We start from the raw sequence: 26,435 nt of genomic DNA, 5'->3' as shown, positions 1-26,435 counted from the left end.
GTCCTGATTCAGCTTTGATAAGTTAAATTGATCAAGAAAATTGTCCATTTCATTTAGATTTTCAAGTTTTGTGGCATATAGACTTTTGAAGTAAGTCCTAATGATTGTTTGGATTTCCTCAGTGTCTGTAGTTATGTCCCCTTTTGATTTCTGATTTTGTTGATTTGGATGATGTCTCTCTGCCTTTTAGTTAGCTTGGCTAAGGGTTTGTCTATCTTGTTGATTTTCTCAAAGAACCAGTTCTTGGTTTCATTGATTCTTTGAATTGTTTTATTTGTCTCTAATTCATTGATTTCAGTCCTGAGTTTGATTATTTCCAGCCGTCTACTCCTTCTTGGTGTGTCTGCTTCTTCTTTGTCTAGGGTTTCTAAGTGAGCCATTGAGTTGCTTGAATGAACTGTCTCGAATTTCTTCTTCATGGCACTTAGTGCTATGAACTTTCTTCTTAAAACTGCCTTCATTGTGTCCCACAAGTTTGGGTATGTTGTGTGTTCATTTTCATTGAGTTCTAGGAAGACTTTAATTTCTTTCTTCATTTCTTCCCTGAACCAGCTGTCATTTAGTAACAAGTTGTTCAGTATCCATGTGTGTATAGGCTTTTTGCTATTTCTGTTGTTGTTGAGGTACAGCTTTATTCCATGGTGGTCAGACAGGATACAAGGGATTATTTCAACCTTCTTGTATCTGCTGAGGCTTGCTTTGTGACCAACTATATGGTCTATTGTGGAAAAGGCTCCATGAGGTGCTGAGAAGAAGGTAAATTCTTTTGTGTTTGGGTGTAAAGTTCTGTTAATGTCTGTTAGGTCCATTTGATTCATGACCTCTGTGAGAGACATTGTTTCTTTGTTTAATTTCTGTTTTGTTGACCTGTCTTTTGTTGAGAGTGGAGTGTTGAAGTCTCCCACTATTAATGTGTGGGGATCTATGTGTCGTTTAAGTTTCATCAATGTTTTTTACAAATGTGGGTGCCCATGTATTTGAGGCATAGATGTTCAGGATTGTGATGTCTTCCTGTTGTAATTTTCTTTTGATGAGTATGAAGTTTCCTTCCTCATCTCTTTTAATTAATTTTGGTTGAAAGTCTATTTTATCAGATATTAGAATGGCTACTCCTGCTTGCTTCTTGGGTTCATTTGCTTGGAAAGCCATCTTTGAACCCTTTACCCTCAGGTAATGTCTATCTTTGTGATTTGTTCTGTTTCTTGTATGCAACAGATTGCTGGGTTTTGTTTATGCATCCATTCTCTTAGTCTGTATCTTTTTATTGGAGAATTGAGTCCATTGATGTTGAGAGAGATTAATGACCAGTGGCTGTTAGATCCTTTGATTTTGATGTTGGCTGTGGTCATAAGGTTGTGTGCTTGGTTGCTTTTTGTTTTACTGTAGTGAGATTAATTATTTCCTGTGTTTTCTTGAAAGTAGCTAGTTTTCTTGGGTTCTATTTTCTCTTCTAGTATCTTCTGTACTGCTGGATTACTGTATAGGTATTGTTGAAATTTGTTTTTGTAGTCGAATATCTTGTTTTCTCCGTCTATGAGGACTGAGAGTTTTGCTGGGTTTAGTAGCCTGGGCTGACATCTGTGTTCTCTTAGGGTCTGCATGATAACCGTCCAGGCCCTTCTGGCTTTCATAGTCCCTGTTGAAAAGTCAGGTGTGATTCTAATGAGTTTTCCATTATATGTTACTTGGCCTTTTTCCCTTGCAGCTTTTAGTATTTTTTCTTTGTTTTGTATACTTACTGTTTTGATTATTATGTGGTAAGAAGATTTTCTTTTCTGGTCTACTTTATTGGGTGTTCTGTAGGCATCTTGTATTCTTATTGGCTTCTCCTTCAAGTTGGAAAATTTTTTTCAATTTTTTTGTTGAAAATATTTTCTGGGCCTTGGAGTAGGGAATCTTCTTTTTCCTCTATTTTTATTATTCTTAGGTTTTGTCTGTATATGTTGTCTTGAATTTCTTGGATGGTCTATGTCAGGAATTTTTTATATTTAACATTTTCTTTGACAGATATATTGATTTATTCCATTTTATCTTCCACACTTGAGATTTTTTCTTTTATCTCTTGTAGTCTTTTGGTTATGCTAACCTCTGTCATTCCTGTTTTCTTCCCTAAGTTCTTTCTCTCCACAATTTCCTACATTTGTGTTTTCTTTAATTTTTCCAATTCTATCTTTAGATCTTGAGCCGTTTTGTTGATTTCCTTCACCTGTCTGACTGTATTTTCCTATTTTTCCTTCAATTCCTTCAGCCGTTTGTTTCAATAATCATCTGTTTCTTTTATTTCTTTCTGTGATTTAAGCATTTCCTCTCTAAATGCCACAAACTGTTTGGCTGCAACTTCCTCTATTTCTTTATGGGTGACCGTAATCTGTTTGAGTTTATCTTCCTGTAGGTCTTTACCCATTTCATTTGTTTCCTCTGTTATCCTCTTCATGAGCATAGTTGTTTGGTTATCTTCTTGAATTTCGATTATGTTGGGGTGTCCAGGGCTACTAGCCCTTGGATAACTGGGTTTTAGAGATGCCATATTGCTCTGTCTTTTGTTGGTTGAGCTTTTTATGCTGGCCTCTATCCATTGGGCTATCTTTGGTGTTTGGAGTTAATTTCTGGAATCCTGTGGTGCAGAGAATCCCCTTGGCAGGAAGATGGTTTTTCCTGAAGGAAGCCTTCTCAGCTTTTTGGGTATAGTCACTGGATGGCAGGTGTTTTTCAGGAGTTGCTTTTGCTCACCTCAGGCATAGAGACCTGAGTGGTAACTGTGGTCCTTGTTAGTCAAGAGGCCTCTCCTCTTACCTGGAGAAGTCCTGAAGACAGCTGCCCTGCTTCTGGGTTTCTTGCTGTAAATTTATGGATCTGTTGCTATAACCTGTGTGTCCTGTGGTTTGGTCAGTTTTGTTAGGTATAAGTGGTTGCCCCAGCAGTACCTGGCGGTTGATCTCAAGGATTCCAGGCTCCTGTAGATCTGAGGTTGGGGCTCTGTGTCCCAGTACCCAAGTGGTAATCTGTGGTGGGTGGGTACTGATCTCCTGGTAACAACAGGCTATCTCATGCACAGAAGGTCTTTGGGTTGGGCAAGTCTGCGTTCCCTTTTCCAGAGATATACTGGGTGGCCTAAGTCTGTCAACTTTGCTTCGTTCCCTGTGAGGATTTCTCCAGACAGTGGCTCCCTGTCTCTGGTGTCCTGGGGTGCACAGCTCTGTCTGTGCCTAAGAGCTGGGCATGCAGCAACTGTCTGTGCTCTTGGCTGGAGCCCAGTTCAGTGATGGCGTCTTGTACCCGCAGGTCTGTGAGCCTTTTTCCAGGGAAAGACTTGGTGACCCAAGTCAGTACCATTTCCTTCCTTTCCTCTGGGGTTTTCTTGTGATTGGGACTCCTAGTCTCTGTTGTTTTTTGTTCCCACCGACCAGCCTGGGAGGTTGATCAGGGCACAGATGCATGTGGCTCTGGTCTGGTGACCTAGTGCCTGCAGGACCCAGGATCCCTTCCGGATTCTGGCTGGGTGACCTGAGCATGAACCCAACTGATTCCCACACTGTGGGGTTTATTCTCACCTGGTGAAACACGATCACTGTTGTTTTAGGGCCCAGAGTTCAGTCTCTTGGTCGTTGTTAGGAAAATGTTGTCCTGTTCCTCACATGCAGTATTCTCCTGGCCCCGCCATCTTGTCCCCCTCCAAAATTATGTTTCTTAAGAAAGACTGTTAACCAAACTTTCATAAACTAGAACTATCAAAAAAAAAAATGAGTGAGCTTTGGCTTGCTTCAGTGTTAATACAAACTTAGGGAAGTCACACTGTGAAACAGCTGCTGAAGTTCTTCCTCTGCCATTCTTCCTTTGATCACTGGGTGATTCAGCAGGTTAATGAAGGGAAGATTTCAAGAATGTAGGCTAAGTAATGGGTTTATGAGAGTCTATCAATCATGTTTTCTCCATTAGCAAAGTCAATGTTTTATTTTGTGTATTCTGAAGGAAGATGTACTCCGTGTATTGGATTTTTGCTGTCCTTTTATAGAACTATTAAACCAGAATGACTTTGACACAGGCACAAAGGCAATTTTCTTTCTTAATTTACTAGATTTCTTTAGGCATTAGGCTATCCTTGCTTTAGGGCTGTTGCCAGGCAACAGCTTAAATCCATTGGTCCAAGATAGCTCAGAGTAGACTATGTTTGGAAAGAGTAGGTTCTTTTGACCCCTGGCAGAAACAAAGATTTGTTAACATTTTGAAAGATAGCCTTCAGTATTTTTCCATTATCTTTTGTTCTGAAGGATATTGGCCTCTTAATTTCATTCTACACAAAACAACTCACCTTCAGTGACCTTCACTGACTGTAGGTGGGGGACTTAGAGATGGAGTTGGCATGATAGTTATGATTAGTGGCACTCAGTAGACAATATAGACTGTTGCTTTTACTTTTACTAAGACATTAGAGGTATTCATGTGTGCAACCAGGCTGAAGGCTCCACAAAGAAAGCAAGGACATTCAAAGTAATAGGTGATATGACACCATAGAATATCAAAAAAGAGTACTGGCCACAGTCTAGGAGCTTCCCAGACTGTGGTGAGTTTTTCCATTCAAAACACACAAAGGAAATACAGTTAGTGGTAGGGATTTAGCAGGCAATATGTGAAGAAGAAGGATTCATGGTGCCTGAACTCAGGTAACCAGCCACATGGCAGATGTAGATTAGTATAATGGGTTGTTTTAAGTTATGAGCCAGTCTGAAAAGAGACTATCTATACAGCCTAGGTATTTGTAAATACCTTGAAACTCATGAGTCATTATTCCAGGAGCATGGGAACTGGAAGAAAAACCACTTGCACCATGGCATCCTACTTCAGTTCTGAAGTGGGGAAACTTAGCACTCATTCATGTATTCATTATTACTGACCTCAAGAAGAAAATTCCATTTGTATGTAGGAATGATATTCACTGACCCAGTCTCTGTAGTATGTGTGTGTGTGTGTATGTGCACACACACAACACGTGCCTGGGTAACATGGTACATATGTAAAAGTCAGAAGATATCTTTCAGGTGTCAGTTATTTTCCTACACCACATGAATCCTGGGGATTAAACAGGGATCATCAGACATGTTTAGCAGCTGAACTATTTCTGTGGCCCCTGCTTTTCCCTTTCTGTGTTAAGCACTTCAGAGTTTTGAGAGGTTTATGTAAGCAGCAGCTCTATATTTCCTTGTCCCATTATGACTTCTCTCTCCATGGGAACAGAGGTTAATGTTCCTGTCTCAAAGTGGATTCAGTTTCTCAACAGCTTCTGCAGCAAAGACAATTAAAAGATCTCCTGGGACCACTTAGCAGGTGATACCTTCAGGGACTAGGTGGTTCTCAGAGGTCTAAGGACTTACCAGAGAAAGGTCTCTACATTACTTCCTGAATCCCTGGAAACTTCTCATCTTTGGGAACAAAGATGAGAAAAAAATTCCTTGTCCAGCTGGGGCAGATGCCCTCCCTCCAGGGATGTGTTTGGTAGATAGATTGTGAGGGCAGATGGGCAGTTATGTGTTTCAGGACTGTAGATTTACAGAGTTCCAGTCCGAATCTAAACTTGAGTTTGTGTGTTTTTCCCCCTTCCTTATGGGTTGTCCTCCCATTGCCATAAATGCTACCTCAGCTGGTTCTACAAATGAGGGGGCAGCTGTGGGTGCCCCACTGTGATCTCTCATTTGCACCTGCACACCACATGAGCCATGTTACCATAAATGACAGTTGTTAGTTCCACATGCTGGGATGTGACACATTGGGGGCAGAGAAGAACAGCATGTGAATTAGAAAAAACTTGGGCTGTAACTTTTTAACATTATAAAATGAGCATTCCACAGAAAAATGACAATTTGAGGTGTAATAGTAAAGGAGGGTGAAAGGAGAGAAGGGAGGGAGGGAAGGGGGATGTGAAAGGAGAAGGATGGGAAAAGAAAAGAGAGAGGAGTTAAAAATGTTATGTCATATGTAACCATGTATACATATATGTGTATGCTGAATTAAGAATGTAGCAGGCCTTTAGCCTGAGGTTTCTATTACTAGTTCCTATATCACAAATTGTGGACTAATTCAATATTCAAACAATCTCAAATTTACTTTACAGTATGTATCATTTCTGTAACAAATAACCATGGTATATCCAGTCACAAACTTGAGCTAATCATAGGTCAAACCAGTCAAACCTTGCCCAGATAAGGACAGTGCCCTTAGCACATACCATACCCAAATAAAATGAACAATGAGCTATGGCCAAGAAGACAAGCTTTTGAGTTTACCATATAAGAGTTTGTACCTCAAGCTGTTGGCTGGAGTTCTCTGAAACTCCTCTGTTCAGTACTGACCAATCCATGAATCATTTAATGATAAATAAGCTATTCTCATCTATTGTTTTACTTTTAATATGTACATATATGTGTGTTATATATGTGTATTTTTATGCATTATATATGTTTATATATGTATAAATGTTTATATATGTATATATGTTATATATGTATATATGTATAAACATATATACTTTCGGTAGTATGCATTTAGCATACTACTCGATTATGTATGACATGTGTGTATATGCCTGCATGCATGCATGTGTGCATGTGTATGTAACTATATAATCATTTTTCTATTGCTGTAATAATACACAGTGACAAAGGCAAGTTATAGAAGAAAGAGTTTATTTGTGTTTGTGGATCCAAAGGGAAAGATTCCCTGCTATCAGCAGAGTTGATGAGCGACGCAGAAGCAGGAAGCTAAGAACTCATATCTTGAATTGTGAGCATGAAACAGAAAGAGTGAACTGGAAATGGTATGATTCTTTAAATTCTCAAAGCCCATTCTAGTGACATTCTTCCTCAGGACTATCAACTGATGACCAAGTACTCAAATGTCTAAGGTTATCTCATTTATGAGAATGAGATATTCCTATGATCTTGGACATTTGAATATATATACATAAATATAGACATAGATATGTTGATTTGAATCAATATCATAGGCTTAAACAATTGTAAGATAAAAGAATAATTTTAAATTATTATAGGAGCAATTTCTAAAATGTTTGATTTAGCCATCTCTAAAACTTTTTCAAATCTAGTTTCACTACCAAGCACAGGCTGGCTCAAGACTGAAGCTTCTGCCTCCCAAGGGCTTGAATTTAAGTTACACCACCACACCAAATATTGAAATAATGCATCCTGAAAAATTGCATTTTTGTAAGTGAATAAATTAAACTCCTGTCCAGGGTAGTATGGGGTGTTGGGTATGTGTGTTAAGCTTTCATAGTAACACAGTAAAACTCAGTTTGGCAGGAATTCTGTGTCATTTTCACAGACTGGCTGATTTTTCCTCCCTTGGTTTGTTCATGTTCCACATCCTGCCCTGCCCACTAGGATTCACAGGCTGCACTGTAGACAGAACCACAGGCTTCAAATCCTTTCAGATGTCCTATTCCTTATGTGTCCAGTCACTCCATAAAAAAACATTTTAGGTGGATTTTGTTCCAGTTTGGTGATCTGATAAGAAGTTGCAAGTTATGTTTGGTGGTTGCTAATAAGTTGTTAACACACACACGAACACAAACACACACTTTGAAAGTTCTAAAGAATATGTTTTGATAATTTTCTCCTTTCAACTCTTTGCAGACCTACAGATTCCTTTATCCATCCATCTTTGTGTCCTTAAGAGAATCCTTAAAGACCAAGTTATGTTGCCCAAAATATTCTTGGATGTGTGTTCTCCCACACATGATCAACTACATGGGCCTACACTCTCAGAGAAAACTGAACCTTCCCTTCCCAGCAGCTAATAATTGCTATTCACTTCACAGCTAGTGGTGGGATTGTGTGCCCAACTCCTCTCTCCCTGCTGGGATTTTTTTTTCCAGTTTGGGCTTGCATAGATTTTGTGCATGTAGTCCCAACTGATGTGAATTTTTTATGTGTGACTTTCTTGATGTGTCCAGAAACTGTTTTCTTGTCTTCAGCGACTGCCTTCAGCTCTTACAGTTTTCTGCCCTCTTTTTCATAATAGTTCTAGAGCTTTGGCAGAGGAAGTGTGGTCTATATATTCCTTTAATTGAGCATTATTTCAGTTTCTTGTTCTCTGCACCTTGGCCAGTTTTAGGTCTGTGCTAACTACCATCTGATGCAAATAAAAGCTTCTCAGACAACAGTTGAAAGATACATTGATTTGTGGGTATAGTGATAAGTCATTAAGAATCATTTAATACTATGCACCTTTCACAATGTAATAATAGAAGTTTCTCCCTTAGAACCTAGAACCTGTCTACCCATAGGTTCTTGGCCCAATAAGTTAGATAAATGTTTGTCTGATAATAAGGTTGTGCTTTAACTAAATCCTAGCAAGACCAAAATGAGGATGAAGCAAATGAGATGCCTAGGAAATAAAGTTAACATTGAAATTGATGCCTTTGTAATTTCTTTTTGTCTTAAAAACTTCCCCTACCCCACAGCCAGATGACCGAACCATGAGGCACTATGACCAAGAAGAAGAAACAGGCTTCTTATAACATTCAAACATGGCAACCCATAGGCATGTACTTGCCCTCAATATCAACTGTTGGACATCTCAGGTCTGATGTTTATTTTCCAAGTCAAATATAAAACAACCCACAAAACCTGTCAATTTGTCACAAATGTTTCTCAGTTTTAAATGATCTAAAAACAGATTCTTGGGAATAACAACAGAAGGGGCTTAGGAATAAAATGATATTGACTGAGCACCAACGTAGTTTTATTTTCAAAGAACAGACATTGTGGAATGACATGGTATAATGAACAACTTTGAAAAATAAAAATTCAATATAATTAGGAAAAACAAAAAGATAAGGCAAAAATCAAAAATATATTTCCCAATTTGATTAGCTACCTCTTAAGGTAAATGGCAAGTTACATGGTTTCCAGAAGTTATTGCATACCTGTGTATTCCATGACTGAAGTTAAATCTGCCCTCTTTCAGGTGTAAATAGATGAGAGTCTTGTGCAGCCTCTTTCTTGAGCTATTTTGGACTGGCCTGAGTGTTTTCCCTATTCTCTCTAATAAGCCAGTTGCTATGCTCTTAGTAACTATGGTTTTTATCCTCCACACAGAAACCTAAAGTTGACAGGAAAGTTTAACATCAATTTCTTTGGCAAGTGGAAGACACACCCTCCTCTGGAAGACTTCTCTGACAGTCATTCTAAAGTAATATTACTCTTCCCCCCCCATTTAGTCTTCCTTTCTTTAATGTTCTCTGTTGTCTTTGAAACAATAACAGTATTTTAGCTGGAACCAATACCCTCTATATCTAACTGTACCTCCTAGCACCTATCAAGCTCCCAGCTTGTTTTTGTGAATTTTTGAACAGAATATGACTCTTCAACTGTTCATGTCTTGGTTCATTGCAATGTTCATTATAAAACTCTACTGTATAGAGTCTTAACTCTACAATTTGAGATCAACACATGCATTGAGTCTAGGGTTTAGAAGCTCTTCTTTGAATTCTGCTAAATTACTGCAAAGATCAGTGGTTGATGCCATTTCTAAATCTTTACAGAAATGATTGTTGGCTGTTTTCTCCTTATATTTCCCTCTTTCTCCACTTCAAACAGAAGTTAGACTCTGAGATATTTTGCCAAAGGAAAACAGAAAAAGTCTTAAAATACACTGCTGTTTCTGTGTTTTATAAAAACTTAATATGTTCATCATTTTTTGGCCCAGTGAGAGAGAAAAGGAAGGTACCCTGCAATGGGGCAGTAGAGGAAGGGCTGGGATGGGTTCCTAAGGAAGAAGAGATGAAGCAACAGCTCCAACACAATGTCACATGGTATAGGCAAGACTGACCAGCATAGCTGGATGTTTTCCAAAGAGCACAGTAGTGGGCAGCTGAGATTCAGTCTTTCCAAAAACTGTCAATGTCCAAAGCAGGCCTTTGGGGTGACAGAGTTCTTGGGCCTGGTAAGATTATGTAACCTGAATAACAGAAGCATAGAATAACGAGAATGGACAGGATCCAGTGCCTTTGCTAGGTGTAAGTACTGAATCAGTTAATGAAAGAGCCAATTTGTCTGGCTTTCAAGCTGTTTCAGAATTGTATTGGTCTAGAAAAGACCAATACAAACCCACCCTACCTATTAGTATTTTATAATTGTTACTCTACTGATTAACTTTGCTCATTAAATTTGTATGATATTAATGTTCTAATTCATTTCTATTTTGTATTTGTATTATTTTATCTCAGATATACAACAAGCTTTGATAGATCTGTGTGATTTGAAACAGAAGTTTGTCATGTGAATAACAACTAGGTTTCCACAAAGAGAAAACCTAGCAGACTTAAGCATAAAGACTTGAATTCATCTTTTTGTCCTCATAGATAGTCACACATTGGGTAATAGTTCAAATGCATTCAGAAACTCACCAATAATCATCCCTACTTTCTCAGTTTTATAAAATTAGTTTATCTGTGTATAGCTGCAGGCATTTAAATTTGCAGTGTATGAAAGCATTCTGTTCCTAAGATGACAAGATTTGGGACTTGGCTTTAGCATAACTGTTAGGCAATCCATTATCATACCAGGGAAGATATATAAATAGGAAAAAAAATGCTGTATCAGTTGTTAGGATGTATCTGGGTCATGGCCATCCTTTGGAATGATTTGTGCCATTACCAGAACGGTTGGGGTGTAGTCTCCTTTTGTTTTGATACAGGGCTGTAGGCTTGTAAAATAAGAAATGCCACCTTAAAATTTAGTATATGAAAATATTCATTAGTAGAATGTGGCTGGATCAAAATTGAATATGGAATGTGAGTATATTTTTTTTTCTTGTGACAGGATCTCATTTATCTCTCATGTTATCCTCAAACTCACTATATAGCCAGGGATGACCTTAAAATTTTGACCCTTCTACTGTCACATCCCAAGGGCAAGGACTCTAGGCATTTGGCACCACATTTAATTCATTTGGTGCTGGGGATAAAAGAGGACCTCCTGCATACTAAACAAGTACTATACTAAGTCAGCTACATCCTCAGTTCATTATTATTTTTTTAATTATACTAAGCAAGTATTAATAGTACCATCAATAGTGCAAAAACCAGGTACCTTCTACTTTTCAGATCTGACTGGCACTTCTTCATGCCCTGGAGAATGAAGGGCAACTAATATGTAGTCAATACTCTTGAACAACAAGTGGTAGCCTCAAGGAGTTTTCTGAATGGGCCAGTGTGACAAGAACAAGTGATTGGATTGGATTTGTCAAGTGTTTTGTTTGTTTAAGCAAACTTCATTTCCATATTAAATGCAATCAGGAGATTTCACATGAAACTCTTAATTTTTAGTTTCTTTTAAATTCCTAGAGTTTAGAAAAATGTATCAATATTTACTTGGTCTTACCTGTATTTCATGTGGTGTATTATGAAATTAATTTATGTGTACTTTCCTGCCAGCATATAAATGCAACGTCTATGAAAGCCTTCTCAACTCAAGACAAGATGTGAGGCTTAGCTTTAGAATAAATAACAGGTGAAGATATCAGAATATGGAAAGATCTCCCATGCTCATGGGTTGGTAAGATTAACACAATAAAAATGGCTATTCTGCCAAAGCAATCTACAGATTCAATGCAATTCCCATCAAAATACCAACACAATTCTTTACAGATGTTGAGAGAAAAATTATCAACTTCATATGGAGAAACAAAAATCCCAGAATGCCCAAAACAGTCCTGTATAACAACGGATTGTCTGGAGGCATCTGCATCCCTAAACTCAAGCTGTACTACAGAGCAATAGTAATAAAAACTACATGGTATTGGCATAGAAACAGAATAGTGGATCAATGGAACTGAATAAAAGACCCAAAAATAAACCCACACACTTATGGATACTTGATTTTTGACAAAGAAGCCAAAACCATTCAATGGAAAAAAACAACAGCATCTTCAACACATGGTGCTGGTCTAACTGGATGTTTACATACAGAAAAACACAAATAGATCAACATTTATCACCCTGCATAAAACTAAAGTCCAAGAGGATCAAAGACCTCAACATAAAACCAGACACACTAAATCGAGTAGAAGAAAAAGTGGGGAAGAACCTAGAACTCATTGGCACAGGAGACAACTTCCTGAACAGAACACCAACAGCAAAGGCTCTAAGATCAAAAATCAATAAATGGGACTACATGAAACTTAAAAGCTTCTGTAAAGCAAAAGATACACTTGTCAGAACAAAACAACTGCCTACAGACTGGGAAAGGACTTCACCAATCCCATATCTACAGAGGGCTAATATTCGGATTATATAAAGAACTAAAGAAGTTAAAAAGCAACAAATCAAACAATCTGATTAAAATATGGGGTACAGAGCTAAACAGAATTCTCAGTAGAGGAAGACAGAATGACAGAGAAATACTTAAAGAAATGCTCAATGTCCTTAGCCATCAAATAGATGTGAATCAAAACAACCCTGAGATTTCACCTGATACCCACCAGAATGGTTAAGATCAAAACTTCAAGTGACAATACATGTGGGAGAGGTTGTGGAGAAAGGGGACCCTCCTCCACTGCTGGTGGGAATGCAAACTTGTACAACCACTTTGGAAATCAATCTGGCACTTTCTCAGATAATTAGGAATAGTTCTTCCTTAAGATCCAGCTATACCACTCCTAGGCATATATCCAAAAGATGCTCAAGTACACAACAAGGACATTTGCTCAACCATGTTTGTAGCAGCTTTATTTGTAATAGCCAGAACCTGGAAATAATCCAGATATCCCTCAACGGAGGAATGGATACAGAAATTGTGGTACTTTTACACAATGGAATACTTACTACTCAGCAATTAAAAACAAGGAAATCATGAAATTTACAGGCAAATGGTGGGACATAGAAAAGATCACCCTGAGTGAGGTATCCCAGAAGCAGAAAGACACACATGGTATATACTCACTTATATAGACCTATAAGATAGGATAAACATACTGAAATCTATATACTTAAAGAAGATAAACAAGAAGGAGGACCTGGGGTAAGATGATCAGTCCTCACTTAGACAAATAGGATGGGCATTGAATGTAGGAGAAAACAAGTAACAGGACAGGAGCCTACCACAGAGGGCCTCTGAAAGACTCTACCTAGCAGTGCATCAAGGCAGATACTGAGACTCATAACCAAACCTTCCACAGATGAAAGAAGGGGGAGTTAGTATGACCTGGAGAGGACAGGAGCTCTACAAGGACCAAATATATCTGGGCACAGGGGTCTTTTATGAGACTGATTCTCCAACCAAGGATCATGTATGGATATAATCTAGAACCTCTGCTCGGATGTGGCCCATGGTAGCTCAGTATCCAAGTGGTTACCTAGTAAGGGGAACAGGGACTATTTCTGACATGAACTCAGTGGCAGGCTCTTTGACCTCCCACCACCCTGAGGGAGGAGCAGCCCTGCTAAGCCACAGAAGAGGACTTTGCAGCCAGTCCTGAAGATGCCTGATAAACCAGGGTCAGATGAAAGGGGAGGCGGTCCTCCCCTATCAGTTGACTTGGAAAGGGGCAGGGAGGAGATGAGGGAGAGAGGGAGAATGGGATTGGGGGGGGGATGAGGGAGAGGGAGACAGCTGAAATACAAATTTAATAAACTGTAACTAATATTAAAAAATTTTTAAAAAGAATAAATAGTAGACAATTTCTTACCATCAGTTTGCTTTAAAAGCCCACATCTCTCAGAAGGGCATTAAAGTGCTTTGAAATGAGATGTTTTCTTGGAATTCATTTAGTTGTGTAATTTGACTGACCTCATTAGGTTTACAGAATTGACCAGACATCTAGTCTCAGGATTCTTGTTCACTCTAAAAAATTACTAAATTATTTTACTAAGACAAACTGTGTCTATCCTTAGTTACCATATTAGAACTTTAAAACAGGAAATTCCAATATATTTCTTTACAAATGATTTTAGAAGTAACAGTAAATGGAGTTTGGTGATATATGCCTATAATTCTAGAACTGGGGAATTGGGCTGTAAAGTGAGACATTGTTTTAAAACACCAAAAAAAATAAATAAATAAACAAAAGAAAGATAAGATAAGGCGGTATGAGGTTCAATGACAGAGTACTTACTCAGGGTGCAGTAGTCAAAGGGTTAGATTCCAAGCAGTGGAAAAGTAGCAAAAAAAAAAAAAATCTATGACACATTGCCGACTGAGAGCTTCATCCCCAGATGTTACACATTATTTAAGCCCCTTGAGGCTGTTAGGATAGTATCATCGGAGGATGAGCATGACAAAAAGATGTCTTAGATTTTTGTGAAATGATGCTTGGTTTCATAGCCTCCCTCTAAATGTTGAGGAGTTCCCAGAGGCCTTAAAATAAAATTTTTATAACAAATGAGTAATTTTACAGATTATGTAAATATTCACATATTTTGTAGATACTTTATAGTACTGCCTCAAACTTTGAATGCAACAGGGGGAGGTGATGAAGTATATATACTATATAATTTTACAAATATATTTTATTTTAAATTCTAACCTTCTGAGTTTCACATAAGCAATAATTTTCTATGCACACTTTCTTAAATAAATTGTTTTATAATAATAATGAAAACTAAAATTAAATATAACACATACAATAATACAGATGTCAGCATAACATCATTGCAGACATATTTCAGAGTGGAAAGTCTTTACAACACATAAGACACAGCATGCTTGAAAATAGTGCCAAATAGTATTAAATTATGAGTACTGTTTCTATGTGTGGATATGTTCAGTGAGTGCCAGTGCCAGCAGAAGCCAGAAGAGAAGGTCATATCCATGACAGGCAGAATTATAAGTGTTTGTGACTCACTTGATGTGGGTTCTGGGGACCGAACCAGGGTCTTCTAAAAGAGTATAGAAATTCTTATCTGTCAACCCATCTCTCAGCCCAGAAATGTAACTTTTGGATCCATATCCATTCCTTTGATTATTTTATAGCTTTTCATCTACTGCTGACTGTCATTAAATGACTAAATTTATTTGAAATAGTGAAAAATTAACAGTTCTACTTTGATCACATATATACATCTATTATAACATATATGAACTATGGACTTTTCAGGTTTTCTATGACTTGTGGCACAAATTCTGCCCAGCACCCAAGAGCATTAATTTATTTGTTGTCTTTGTAGCTTTTGAGTTAAAAAAAAATGTCACAGTGAGTCTTTGTGGCTCACAAAGCCTACAATATTATGCTCTTTGGCTCTTGATTCACACAGACAAAAATCCCTGTTCCCAATTTAAAACATTGGTTTAAGAACCTTAAATGACTTTCAAAATTGGAGGAAAACATGGAGTTAGTCAATTGGCATGGAGCACGTCTCGCCCCTGGGGGCAATGGTCTCCTGAACCTACTCAGACCTCGGACACCACCACTGCTAGTTCTAGAACTGACGCAGGATGTTCCAACGAGGGGTTAAGGCTTCTCATAATATTTCCTATAAGCCCACACCTGTTTGTCTATATCCCCCATTTTTATTCATTATTAGCCAGATAGAGCCAAGTAATTGCGGTAATGATACTTGCTTTTTTGCCCAATGCTGGAATGCTAGTAAAGTTAGGTATGCCCTGGTTACTCGCATGCCTCACTGGGTGCCTATGCCCATTGATGCCCCTCACGCTATGACACTCTTCAGACAGAAAAGGGATCTTGGAACTACAGCCACCATTGTTACTACCATCTCATTGACGGCTGTTGGAGCTACCACCAGGGCATTAGCCATGAGTCATACTGGGCAGACTGCTCAGACCCTGAATAATCATTTAGCCAATGTAGCTCATGCCTTAGTTGTACATAAAGGAATTAATGCTCAACTAAAAGGAAGCTTGATGGTGTTCAATCAGAGGATTGACCTCTTGCAGGAGCCAATTGATACCCTATGGCAAATCGCTCAACCTGGCTGTCAATGAAAGTATGCTGGACTTTGTGTCACTAGCATACAACATGAGAGTTTTTCCTGCGCTGCAAATCTGTCTAAACAATTGTCGAGCTATATTTTAGGTAATTGGACTGGAGAATTCGATACTACGATGGAGCAGCTGAGAGTGGCCATTGTCACAGTAAATTCTACCGGAGTGGACGCAGGACTAGCCACAGGATTATCAACATGGATTGCTGCAGCCATGAATCATCTGAAGGAATGGGCGGGCATGGGAGTGTTAGCAGGCCTTCTGGTGTTGGTCTCCTTGGTTTGCCTGTGGTATATATGCAAGATTAGAGTCTCACAACAGTGTGATGCAGCCATGATCATTCAGGCCTTTACAGCCATTGAAGCAGGACATTCTCCCCAAGCATGGTTGGATACCATAAAAAGCTAAAATGATACGCTCAGGATGCGAGGCTAAGCACTGCACTCAGGGTCAGCCGCTTTGGACCCAGAGAAGAGCATGTCTGATTGCATGCGGGTTGATGCCCCAGGTCCCGCCTCTGAGAAAAAGGTATCGGACGGGTCTGATGCTCTTTGGGTGGATGACACCTAAATGAACATCTGTACAAAGTCCCAATTTATTTCTAATATCAGAGATCAGACCTCTACTCTTGCCTGATGCGTCTAAAACAAAAAGGGGGAACTGTAGAGAGCTGTGGAATGCTATGCCTTAAAGATGGAGCTGGTTTCCGCCTTCCACCTTCCCGATGGTGAGTGCTCTCTGTCACGAACAACTCCACATTTGGCTAAGGCCGAGGATCTGGCTTGCTTCCATGTATGTGGACCTATCTGCATTGCCCCCGTGGCACGCCTGGGTTGGCTACCCAGAGGCTATTTAAGCTGTGGGCTGGCTTTCCCCGGGGTCCGAGGATTGTTCAATGTTCCTGAATAAACTGCATTGAAAAAAACAAAACAAAACAAAAACATTGGTTTGAATTTTGCTTTAATAATCACAGAAATATAGTTCAGTTTTTCTCTTAGATGAGCATTTCATGACTAACATGTTTTTGAGATTATCCTGAAGACATCAGTCCCTAGAAGTGTATAGGTTGCATCCAGAGCAATTCAAGCAGCTGGAATATACTGCATAAGTAGAAATCATTTACAAAGAGTTGAGTGATAACTTAGGCAAGTTGTCCTTTCTAGACGATGTCTCTCTGTTTTTCTCAGTTGATTTCCAAGACTCCAAACTACTCACAGCATCTTCCTCTTCTTTCTTGGGTGCTTAGCTTGAAAAAGTACCTACCCAAGTATACACCAATGACTCAGAAGTTGCTGTTCAGGATGTTAGGACTGCTGTCAGGGCAGGTACTGGTGAACATCTAGTTGATGCACTGGGAATAAGGTCTTCTTCTTCTTCTTCTTCTTCTTCTTCTTCTTCTTCTCCTTCTTCTTCTTCTTCTTCTTCCTCTTCTTTTTCTTCTTCTTCTTCTTCTTCTTCTTCTTCTTCTTCTTCTTCTTCTTCTTCTTCTTCCTCTTCTTCTTCTTCTTCCTCTTCCTCTTCCTCTTCCTCTTCCTCTTCCTCTTCCTCTTCCTCTTCCTCTTCCTCTTCCTCTTCTTCTTCCTCTTCCTCTTCCTCTTCCTCTTCCTCTTCCTCTTCCTCTTCTTCTTCTTCTTCTTCTTCTTCTTCTTCTTCCTCTTCTTCTTCTTCTTCTTCTTCTTCTTCTTCTTCTTCTTCTTCTTCTTCTTCCTCTTCTTCTTCTTCTTCTTCTTCTTCTTCTTCTTCTTCTTCTTCTTCTTCTTCTTCTTGAGTACAAACTCTTTCTCGTTATATGGATTACACATCTAAAAAATCCAGGTTATCAGACAAATATAACTATTTGTCTGATACATGTTGTTATGGTTTGAATATATAATGTCCATGCCCTGTCCAACAACCCCTTCACTGTTAAAAACTTGGTATCCAAATGGCAACACTGATTTTAAAAGTTCTATGAACCTTAGGAAGAAGAATGTAGCTAGAGGAGGTAGAACACAGGAGGCAAACTGAAGGTGCTTTTTATGTCTGACCTCTCTCTATGAATGAATTCAGTAGCCTCCACTGATGCTTATTTTGAGTCACCACAGACCTAGAAGCAATGCACCTGTGAATTGTAGCTGAAGCCTCTTAAACCATGTCCTAGAGTATTCTTCCTCCTTTGAATTCTCTCTCTCAGAGCAATCAAAGCCCAGCACAGATGTTGTAATTGATGTGTAAAGCAGTCTCAGATTGTGGTAAAGAAGTTTGTATCTGATGAAGTTGGGATTAATTAGTTTACTTCAGTGTTTTATCTGTAAACAGATCATCTATTTTTAGACAGAAATGCCACTTGGAAAGAGTCTTTCCACAGGAAAAACTGTGGAGGAGAAAAATCTCTTGCTTTCCTTGTTTGCTCTTTGTTAAGTACAAAATTGCCACATGGAAACCACCACTCACATATGCAATCAGCAAGAGTGATTTTATTTAGCAAAAGCAAGAATCCTGCATGCAAGGTTCAGTCAGTTTCTAAAATGGCGACCACAGTTGGTTTGCAGGCCTTTTATGGATATTTTTTATCCATAAAAGGAGAATTTCAGCAAGAGTTAAGTAATCTAAAACCTGATTAGTGGGCAGTATGGAAGTTGCATAGGTCACTTTTTAATTGGCCTATGCCCAATAGAACACATTCTTGTGTTATGAACCTTTAACCATAAGATAAGATATGTAAGTCACATAAATGCATCAAGCACAGATGGCCAGTCTTGAGATAAGATTTTTTTTTTTCACATTCCTGTGGCTATCTTCTGGCTGGCCTCTCTTCTGATTGGCTGCCTCTCAAGTGGGGAATTTTTATGGTTTGCTCCTGGAAGTGATGCCTTGCCTGAGTCAGGCCTAGGTCAGATCTGGTACAGAATGGAGACCAAGCACAAAATGGAGTTAGTTTAGTGTCCTTCATTCATTCATTCTTTCTTTATTTTTTTCTTTGACAATATGATTTATTATTCAAATCATCCTGTTTTGTCCACCCTTGGATTACAATGTTTGCAATTTGAAAAGAAGACAATATTTTATGGATGGAATGTTTTTGCAAATCTTATTTAAAAATCAGTGAGACAGCTTAGTGGGAGATGTTTGAGATATGCAATTCTGGCAACCTGACTTTTGATCACCATATATAGATGAAAAAAAGTAAACCAAAAGAAGTTGTCCTCTAGTCTCCACATAATAGTTATTTGCTAAAAACATAATCACATTACACACACACACACACACACACACACACAGGAGAAATTTTTTTAGTAGTAAGAAATATCAATGCTGTTACATTATCTAGCATCATTATGTAATTACCTCAGAGGGTAATAGTTCAAGATGAAGGAGCAAATGGATACCTACTGGGAACATGAAGAGTTATGGAACATCATGTAATATATACATATCTATAGCACATCAAGCTATGTTGTGAGATATACAGTTGACTGATGAGTATACTACCTCCTTACATCTCTATCAGATACATTAAAAGACGAAGTTTCATGTACCGTATTAAATATGTTATAGAGATTTTCTGCACTATGAATTCTTTTTTGATAATGAAGGCTATAGAAATGTTCAAAGTCTTCATGATATTAAAAACATTCATAGGACTTCTCTCCAGTATGTGTTCTTTTATGTCCTTAGAGATAAAAATTTTGAGAAAAGGCTTTAGCAGACTTTTTACATTCGTAGGGTTTCTCTCCAGTATATGTTCTTTCATGTATTTGGAGATTACCATGACATGAAAAGGCTTTACCACACTGGTTACATTCATAGGGTTTGTCTCCAGTATGCACTCTTTTATGATTTTTGAGATTACCATGACATGAAAAGGCATTACCACACTGGTTACATTCATAGGGCTTCTCTCCAGTATGTGTTCTTTTATATATTTGGAGATTACCATGACATGAAAAGGCTTTACCACACTGGTTACAATTCACAGGGTTTCTCTTCAGTATGTATTCTTTCTTGTATTCAAAGAGTAGCATGATGTGAAAAGGCTCTATCATACTGGTTACATTCATAGGGTTTTTCTCCAGTATGTGTTCATTTATGTTTTTTGAGATTTCCATGATAAGAAAAGGCTTTACCACACTGATTATATTCATAGGGTTTCTCTCCAGTATGTGTTCTTTTATGACTTTGGAGATGATCATGACATGAAAAGGCTTTACTACACTCCTTGCATTCATAGGGTTTCTCTCTAGTATGTATTCTTTCATGTAGTCAAAGAGTAGCATGATGTGAAAAGGCTCTATCACACTGGTTATATTCATAAGGTTTCTTTCCAGTATGTGTTCTTTTGTGCATTTGGAGATGACTATGATATGAAAAGGCTTTTTCACATTGATTACATTTGTAGGATTTCTCCCCAGCATATATATTTTTTTCATGCCTTCCAAATCTTTCAGAACTTTGACAATGTTCTTCAATATTATGGTCTTCCCAATTGTAGCCTATAGCAAACAGTTTCCTGTAGGTCTTCAGTATCACATCTTTGTAGAGACTCTTCTGGGAAGTATCCAGCAAAGGTCACTCTTCCCGAGTAAAGTTTACATGCATATCTTCATAGGTCAGTGCATCAATGTTGCAACTTTGGAACTCACCTGAAATCCTCTTACAGCACACAGCAGCTGCTTTCAGACCACAGCATACCAACTTTCAAAAGCTGCTCAGCTACAGAGTGAATATGCCTCCTTTCATTCTTCACAGCCTACTTTTTCTTGGAGTCAGTATTTATTTACTGACACTAATCATTGTGTAGCTATAATATTTGCAAATAATTTTAATTCTTACATTTTTGCCTTTATTGACTTGCTGGCCTCCTATGGGCTTCTGTAATCTTTGTTTTATTAACATTTAAACAAATGCTATCACATTGATAAAAGCAATTATGATGAAGAAAGCTAAAAGAGTTTTCTGATTGACACTGTTAAGAAGATGTGACTAATCAAAGCAGATACTGAGACTCATAGTGAAACTTTGGGCAGAGTGCAGGGAATCTTATGAAAGAAGGGGGAGATAGAATGACCTGGAGGGGACAGAAGCTCCACAAGGAGAGCAACAGAACCAAAATGTCTGGGCATAGGGGTCCTTTCTGAGACTAATACTCCAAGCAAGGACCATTCATGGAGATAACCTAGAACCCCTGCACAGATGTAGCGTATAGCAGTTCAGTCTCTAAGTGGATTCCCTAGTAATGGGAACAGGGATTGTCTCTGACATGAACTCAGTGGCTGACTCTTTGATCACCTCCTTCTGATAGAGGAGCAGCCTTACCAGGCCACAGAGGAAGACAATGTAGCCAGTCTTGATGAGACCTCATAGGCTAGTGTCAAAGAGAAGGGGAGGAGGACCTCCCTATCAGTGGATTTGGGAAGGTGCATGGGAGGAGATGAAAGAAAAGGCTACAGCTGGGATACAAAGTGAATAAACTGTAATTTATAAAAAAAATAAATTAAATAAAAAAAGAAGAGGTGACTGAATTTAGGTCAAGTATATTTTTCTCTGAACAACTCCATGCCTTTATTAACTAGTCTTTGAGTGACACTCTAGAACTCAGGTATGGCCTGTCTATTTTATCTTGTATTGCAGATTTACATATATTAATAATAGTCAGAGCTGACATGATTCACACTGAGACTTAATGGGATTGAATTGTTTTATACATTGTTCTAACAATTATATTTTTGATTTTTATTTAATTACTTTAGTTAGTATGCAAAATCTGGGTTTCATTTAGAAATTTTTGTACATATCCCTTGGTTGACCATGATATATTTTTTTAAGATGATGGTTTGAATCCAAAGCCTATGTATGCTAAGCAAGCACTCTACTACTGAGCTATATAATCTTCACTGCTTATTTTCAAGTTTATATATATATATATATATATATATATATATATATATATACACACATATATACATACATACCGGTTTTCATATAGCCTAGGCTAGCTAAAACTTGCTGTATATCAGAGGCTTGTCTTGAGCTATCTATTCCTCTACTAATACCCCCAAGTGTTGGATTTGCAGGCATTCATATACCTAAATCTCTAGGTAATTCACCTTTTTTTTTTTTTTTTTTACCAAACTATTTTTTGGCTCATTCCGTATTACATTAATGCCTTTAGAGAGCTCTTTCTTTCTGAACACATACATTGAACAATAACAACCATATGATGTATTTCCTCTAGAGCAATCTGATTTTTACCAATAGAGAGAATTTGAATAATGGAATCTGAGGCACCAGACTACAGGCTCTATACAAATGTGATGTGTGTGGGTGTCTGGGGAAGGTTTAGAAACCACAGGACATGTATCAACTGGGCTTTGCTTTATTATGAGGGTGATCCCATTAAAAATTGGTTCACATTATACTGTCCATTTTTTTGTAATATTAGTAACTAGGAATTTTGTTAAATTGTATTTCTTATTAGAATTTAAGTTCTGATATATGTACGAAAGATCTCATAAACATTTCTCACATAAGTTTATGAAAAATATTCAATAGCATCAGTGATTAGAGAAATAATAATCAAAACCACGAGATTAGGATCCTGTTATTGAAGACAAAATACATGCTGATTACAAGATATAGAAATCAGCTGGAACTGAGTTGGAAGCTTCCTACTGTTTAGAGTTCTTATTGTTTAAAGATCCTGTGCATGCTTCTGAGGAAGATAATGTAATCAACACAGAGTGTTTCTCAGCTTTGAACTTTATGAACTACAATGCCAACTTTGCCTTAAATGATAAGACTATTCAGTTAGAATCTTGGAGTGGCCACTCCCCCACATGATCTAGTAAACATCCCATTCCTCTTTCTCTCCAACCCTGCTCACTTGGAAAGCCACCTAGGCTCAGCTCCACATTTCTGACATTTCTGGAATTCTGATGATTGTCCCTCCCCGCCCCCACACCCATAGTCACCAGCTTCCTAAGCTCCCTGCCCCAGAAGGCCATATCTGGGCACAGGTCTAGCATGTGGGCAGAAACACCATTTTGCGTCATCTACAATGCAAAAAAGCCCTCCCTGCTATAGTCTGGGCTTGACTTTCTTTGGTCTAGTCCCCTGAGGCTGATGAACTAGCAGCCCAGGAGCCCTGTTCCCAAATAAACCTGCCTTTTTAACTTTGACTTAAATTTGACTTAAATTGGCATATTTTGTTAGCAGAGAAAATCTATCAATGCTCACTGGTGCAATATTAGCTCAGCCATTGTGGGTAGTAACCTACTGCCTTATGTGGATTCAAGAATCAGTCCACAGGAAGGACTATAAACTATGTCAGAAACCCATGGCTGGGATGGTCATAGGCTTCAGGGGAAACATTCCTCTTATTGTTTAGCTAAATTGACATAGCACCAAGTTGCACTGTAAAGATTGATATTTATATCCATAGCCACATTACTCTAATCCTTAATTCTCTTTGTGAGAGACCCTGGCTAAATAAGCCTAACCAACTCCATGACAGCCTTCATTTCCTTGCTAGACAGAATAGGCCTAAGAGTTACAGGAAAAAAAATCACAGAAAAAGGGCAACCAATCACAAAGAGCCAAGACATCTGGACTGGGGAAGATAAGGTTGCTTAACTACTGGTTTGAAAAACACCTAAGTCCTGACCAGAGTCACATAGCCTCCATAGGCAACAGCCAATCCCAATATGGGTTACATAGTCACAGTAGTAATTACCCTTTCTTGCCTTAAAAGTCATCTTCAAGTTTCTGCTGGGGTCACTGCCACATTGTGAAGGCGGTGGCCCCAGCATGCTGGTCTTCTGCAGAATAAACACTCTTTGTTGCTTGCATGCTACTCCAGTCTGAGGTTGTTCTTTCAGTGAATTCCAGACCATAACAGAGAGCCTGCTCGCTCAGAGAGGTAGAGAAAGCACCCCAGCTGACCTTCTTATGCAGATGGCAAGGCGAAAGCCTTCCTATCCAGCTCACATCCCAGAAGGAAAAAGCCCTTCCCAGACAGCTCACATCTCAGCAGGGAAAAAGTTCTCTCTCTTTTTCCATGATGTCTTATATATCTTTCAAACTAAATGTCTCTCTTTTCTACTTTCTGTCAGCTGGTTGTTTGCTCTCCCTTTTGGCCTAAGCATTTACATTAAAGGTATGTGCCTGGGCTGAGCCACACCATAACTGGAAACAGATTTTTCCAGTATATATCTCAGGGTTCACAATGGGTCTAAATATCATGCAACAGTTATTCAAGTTGCTTAGAATAAGTGATTGTTGAGTGTCCACCCCTAATCAGGTTATTTATACCATCCACGTTAAGCCTCAGTGAGTATTGCAGAAAAGACAGTGTGGAGGGTTTGAGGTCCTCATGCTTACAGAGCACTAGGGAAACCAGGAATATTAAACTTGCAGGTTTTCCTATTCAGTGGAAAGTGTTTACAACTGTTTTGTAAGTAGAAAGCTGGGATTAGAAGTAGTTAATAAACTGGTGATCTTTTGCTATCTGTTTAGCCAGGCCTCACCCAAAGACCCCAGACTATTATGTTTATCTTAGATTTTTGGGCATTGTTTCTCAGTCAACAGAACCCATTCTTATGAGAGGTCCCATGTGCTCTAAAAGAGTCAACTATTTTGCTTATACCAGGTGCCTCCTCCCTAGACCCTTAATTTGAGGACTTTTTCTATTCTAACTCAGTAGAATCCATTCTTACAGAGGAGGTCATGGGTACTTTGCAAAGGAATTTGATATTGTTAAGCTTTGTTGTGATAGTTGCCACAATATTTTTTTCCAAAGTTATACTGTGCTTAAATATGTCAAAAAATAAACTATTCCAGAGAAACCTTGTCTCAAAAACAAAAACAAAAGCAAAAACAAAACAAAACAAACAAACAGACAAACAAACTGCCAAACTGCTTGGGCTCAGACTCTAGAAGTTTGAACCAACACAAAAAAAATAAGCCATGTTGAACTAGAATTCCTTTTTGCCTTTTGGGGATCATTCATCTCCCATTTATAGCATGTGCAAGGACTTCCACAAGAGGGGAAAGAATATAAGAGCTGGAAGGTAAGAAGGCAGCTTATGATGTGCCATCTTCAGGCCAGGACACAGCTACTGTAAATGTGATCACAATAGCTGCAGTTGACTGCCTAAGAATGGGCCGGAAAACAACCAATCACAGACTGGGGAGGGGTTCATAAGGTCATATGCCTCTATGATGAACTATTGGCTAACAGTGGATTCTGGGGAAGAGACAGCGTCTTCAGCTATGTAGTTACCAGGCTCCAGTGGAGAAGTTCCAAACTCATGACCACACAGAGGTTTTTGTTAAAATCAGTGTGTCATAAACCAAAACAAAAAACCAAGAATGTAGTAAAGGAAGCAGATGGCAGGTGTGGGAGGGAGTTAAAGGTGCTTGGAGGTAAGAGGAAACAAGGTATTATAGGGCAAACAATGTACTTGGTGAAACACAAAACCTTTGCAAACTATTGATAGGAGTGTTAATTAGCATGGAGATTATGGAAAACAGTATAGACATTCCTCAAAGGAATCCCACTATAGATTGTGTTTTTAAAGGAATTTAAATGAATATGCTGTGGAGTTAAGGGGCCCTTTCACATTTGCTGTAGCACTTGTAATAGTTAAGGTGTGAAATCAACCTAAATGTCTATTGATGAATAAACAGACAATAAAAATATGGCGAGCACACACCCTGAAATGTTTTTAGGGAATTTCCTGAAAAGGTGAAATAAGCCAGGTATGGAAAAACAAACTTCCAATATATGTGGAATCTAAGTGGTTGAACCCATTCACAGTAGCATATTCTCACAAGGCATCATTCTGCAGATGACACACTCTATGCTTTTTTTTTCTTTTCTTTTCTGTTCTTTTCTTTCTTTTTTTTAAAAATATTTTTATTAATTACACTTTATTCAATTTATATCCCCCTGTAGCTTCCTCTCTCCTCCCATCCCAATCCCTCCCTCTCTCCCCCTTCTCCACACATGCCTCTCCACAAGTCCACTGATTGGGGAGGGGGTCTAGGTTTTTTGAGGCAGGCTCTCTCACTGCCCTAGAGCTCATCCAATAAGACAGGTCTGCTGGTGAGTGAACCCTAAGAATAAACTTATCTGTACTTTCACAGTGCTAGGATTATAAGCACATATGATCACACCTAACATTTTTATTAAGTTTTTATTTTTATTTTTTTTCACAATTTATTCATTATATATCCTGATTGAAATCCCCTTCCTCAAGTCCTCCCAGTTCCACCTTCCCTTTTTCATTCTCCCTATTCTCTTCCGCTAATCCAGTGAAAGGGGGAGTTCTCACCATTGCCATCTGCCCATAGTTTGTTAAGTCTCATAAGGACTCCTGGATCCTCTTTCTTTCAGATGTAGCAGTTTGGCAGCTCAGTCTCCATGTGGATCCATGAATAAGGGGCACAGAGGCTGCCTCTGTCATGAACTCAGTTGCCTGCTCTTTGATCACTTGCCCC

The 26,435-nt window shown here is 38.6% G+C and overlaps 1 pseudogene; it reads right to left on the bottom strand.

Moving 5' to 3' along the window:
- Positions 1–19,431: 19,431 nt before the first annotated feature.
- On the bottom strand, positions 19,432–23,743 carry LOC110542019 (zinc finger protein 120-like; annotated as a pseudogene).
- Positions 23,744–26,435: the final 2,692 nt, after the last annotated feature.

The sequence above is a fragment of the Meriones unguiculatus genome, chromosome 3 (genome assembly GCF_030254825.1).
Source record: "Meriones unguiculatus strain TT.TT164.6M chromosome 3, Bangor_MerUng_6.1, whole genome shotgun sequence".
In the NCBI taxonomy this organism is placed as follows: Eukaryota; Metazoa; Chordata; class Mammalia; order Rodentia; family Muridae; genus Meriones; species Meriones unguiculatus.
The sequence above is the reverse complement of the archived record's forward strand: the minus strand, read 5'-3'. Positions and strand labels throughout refer to the sequence as shown.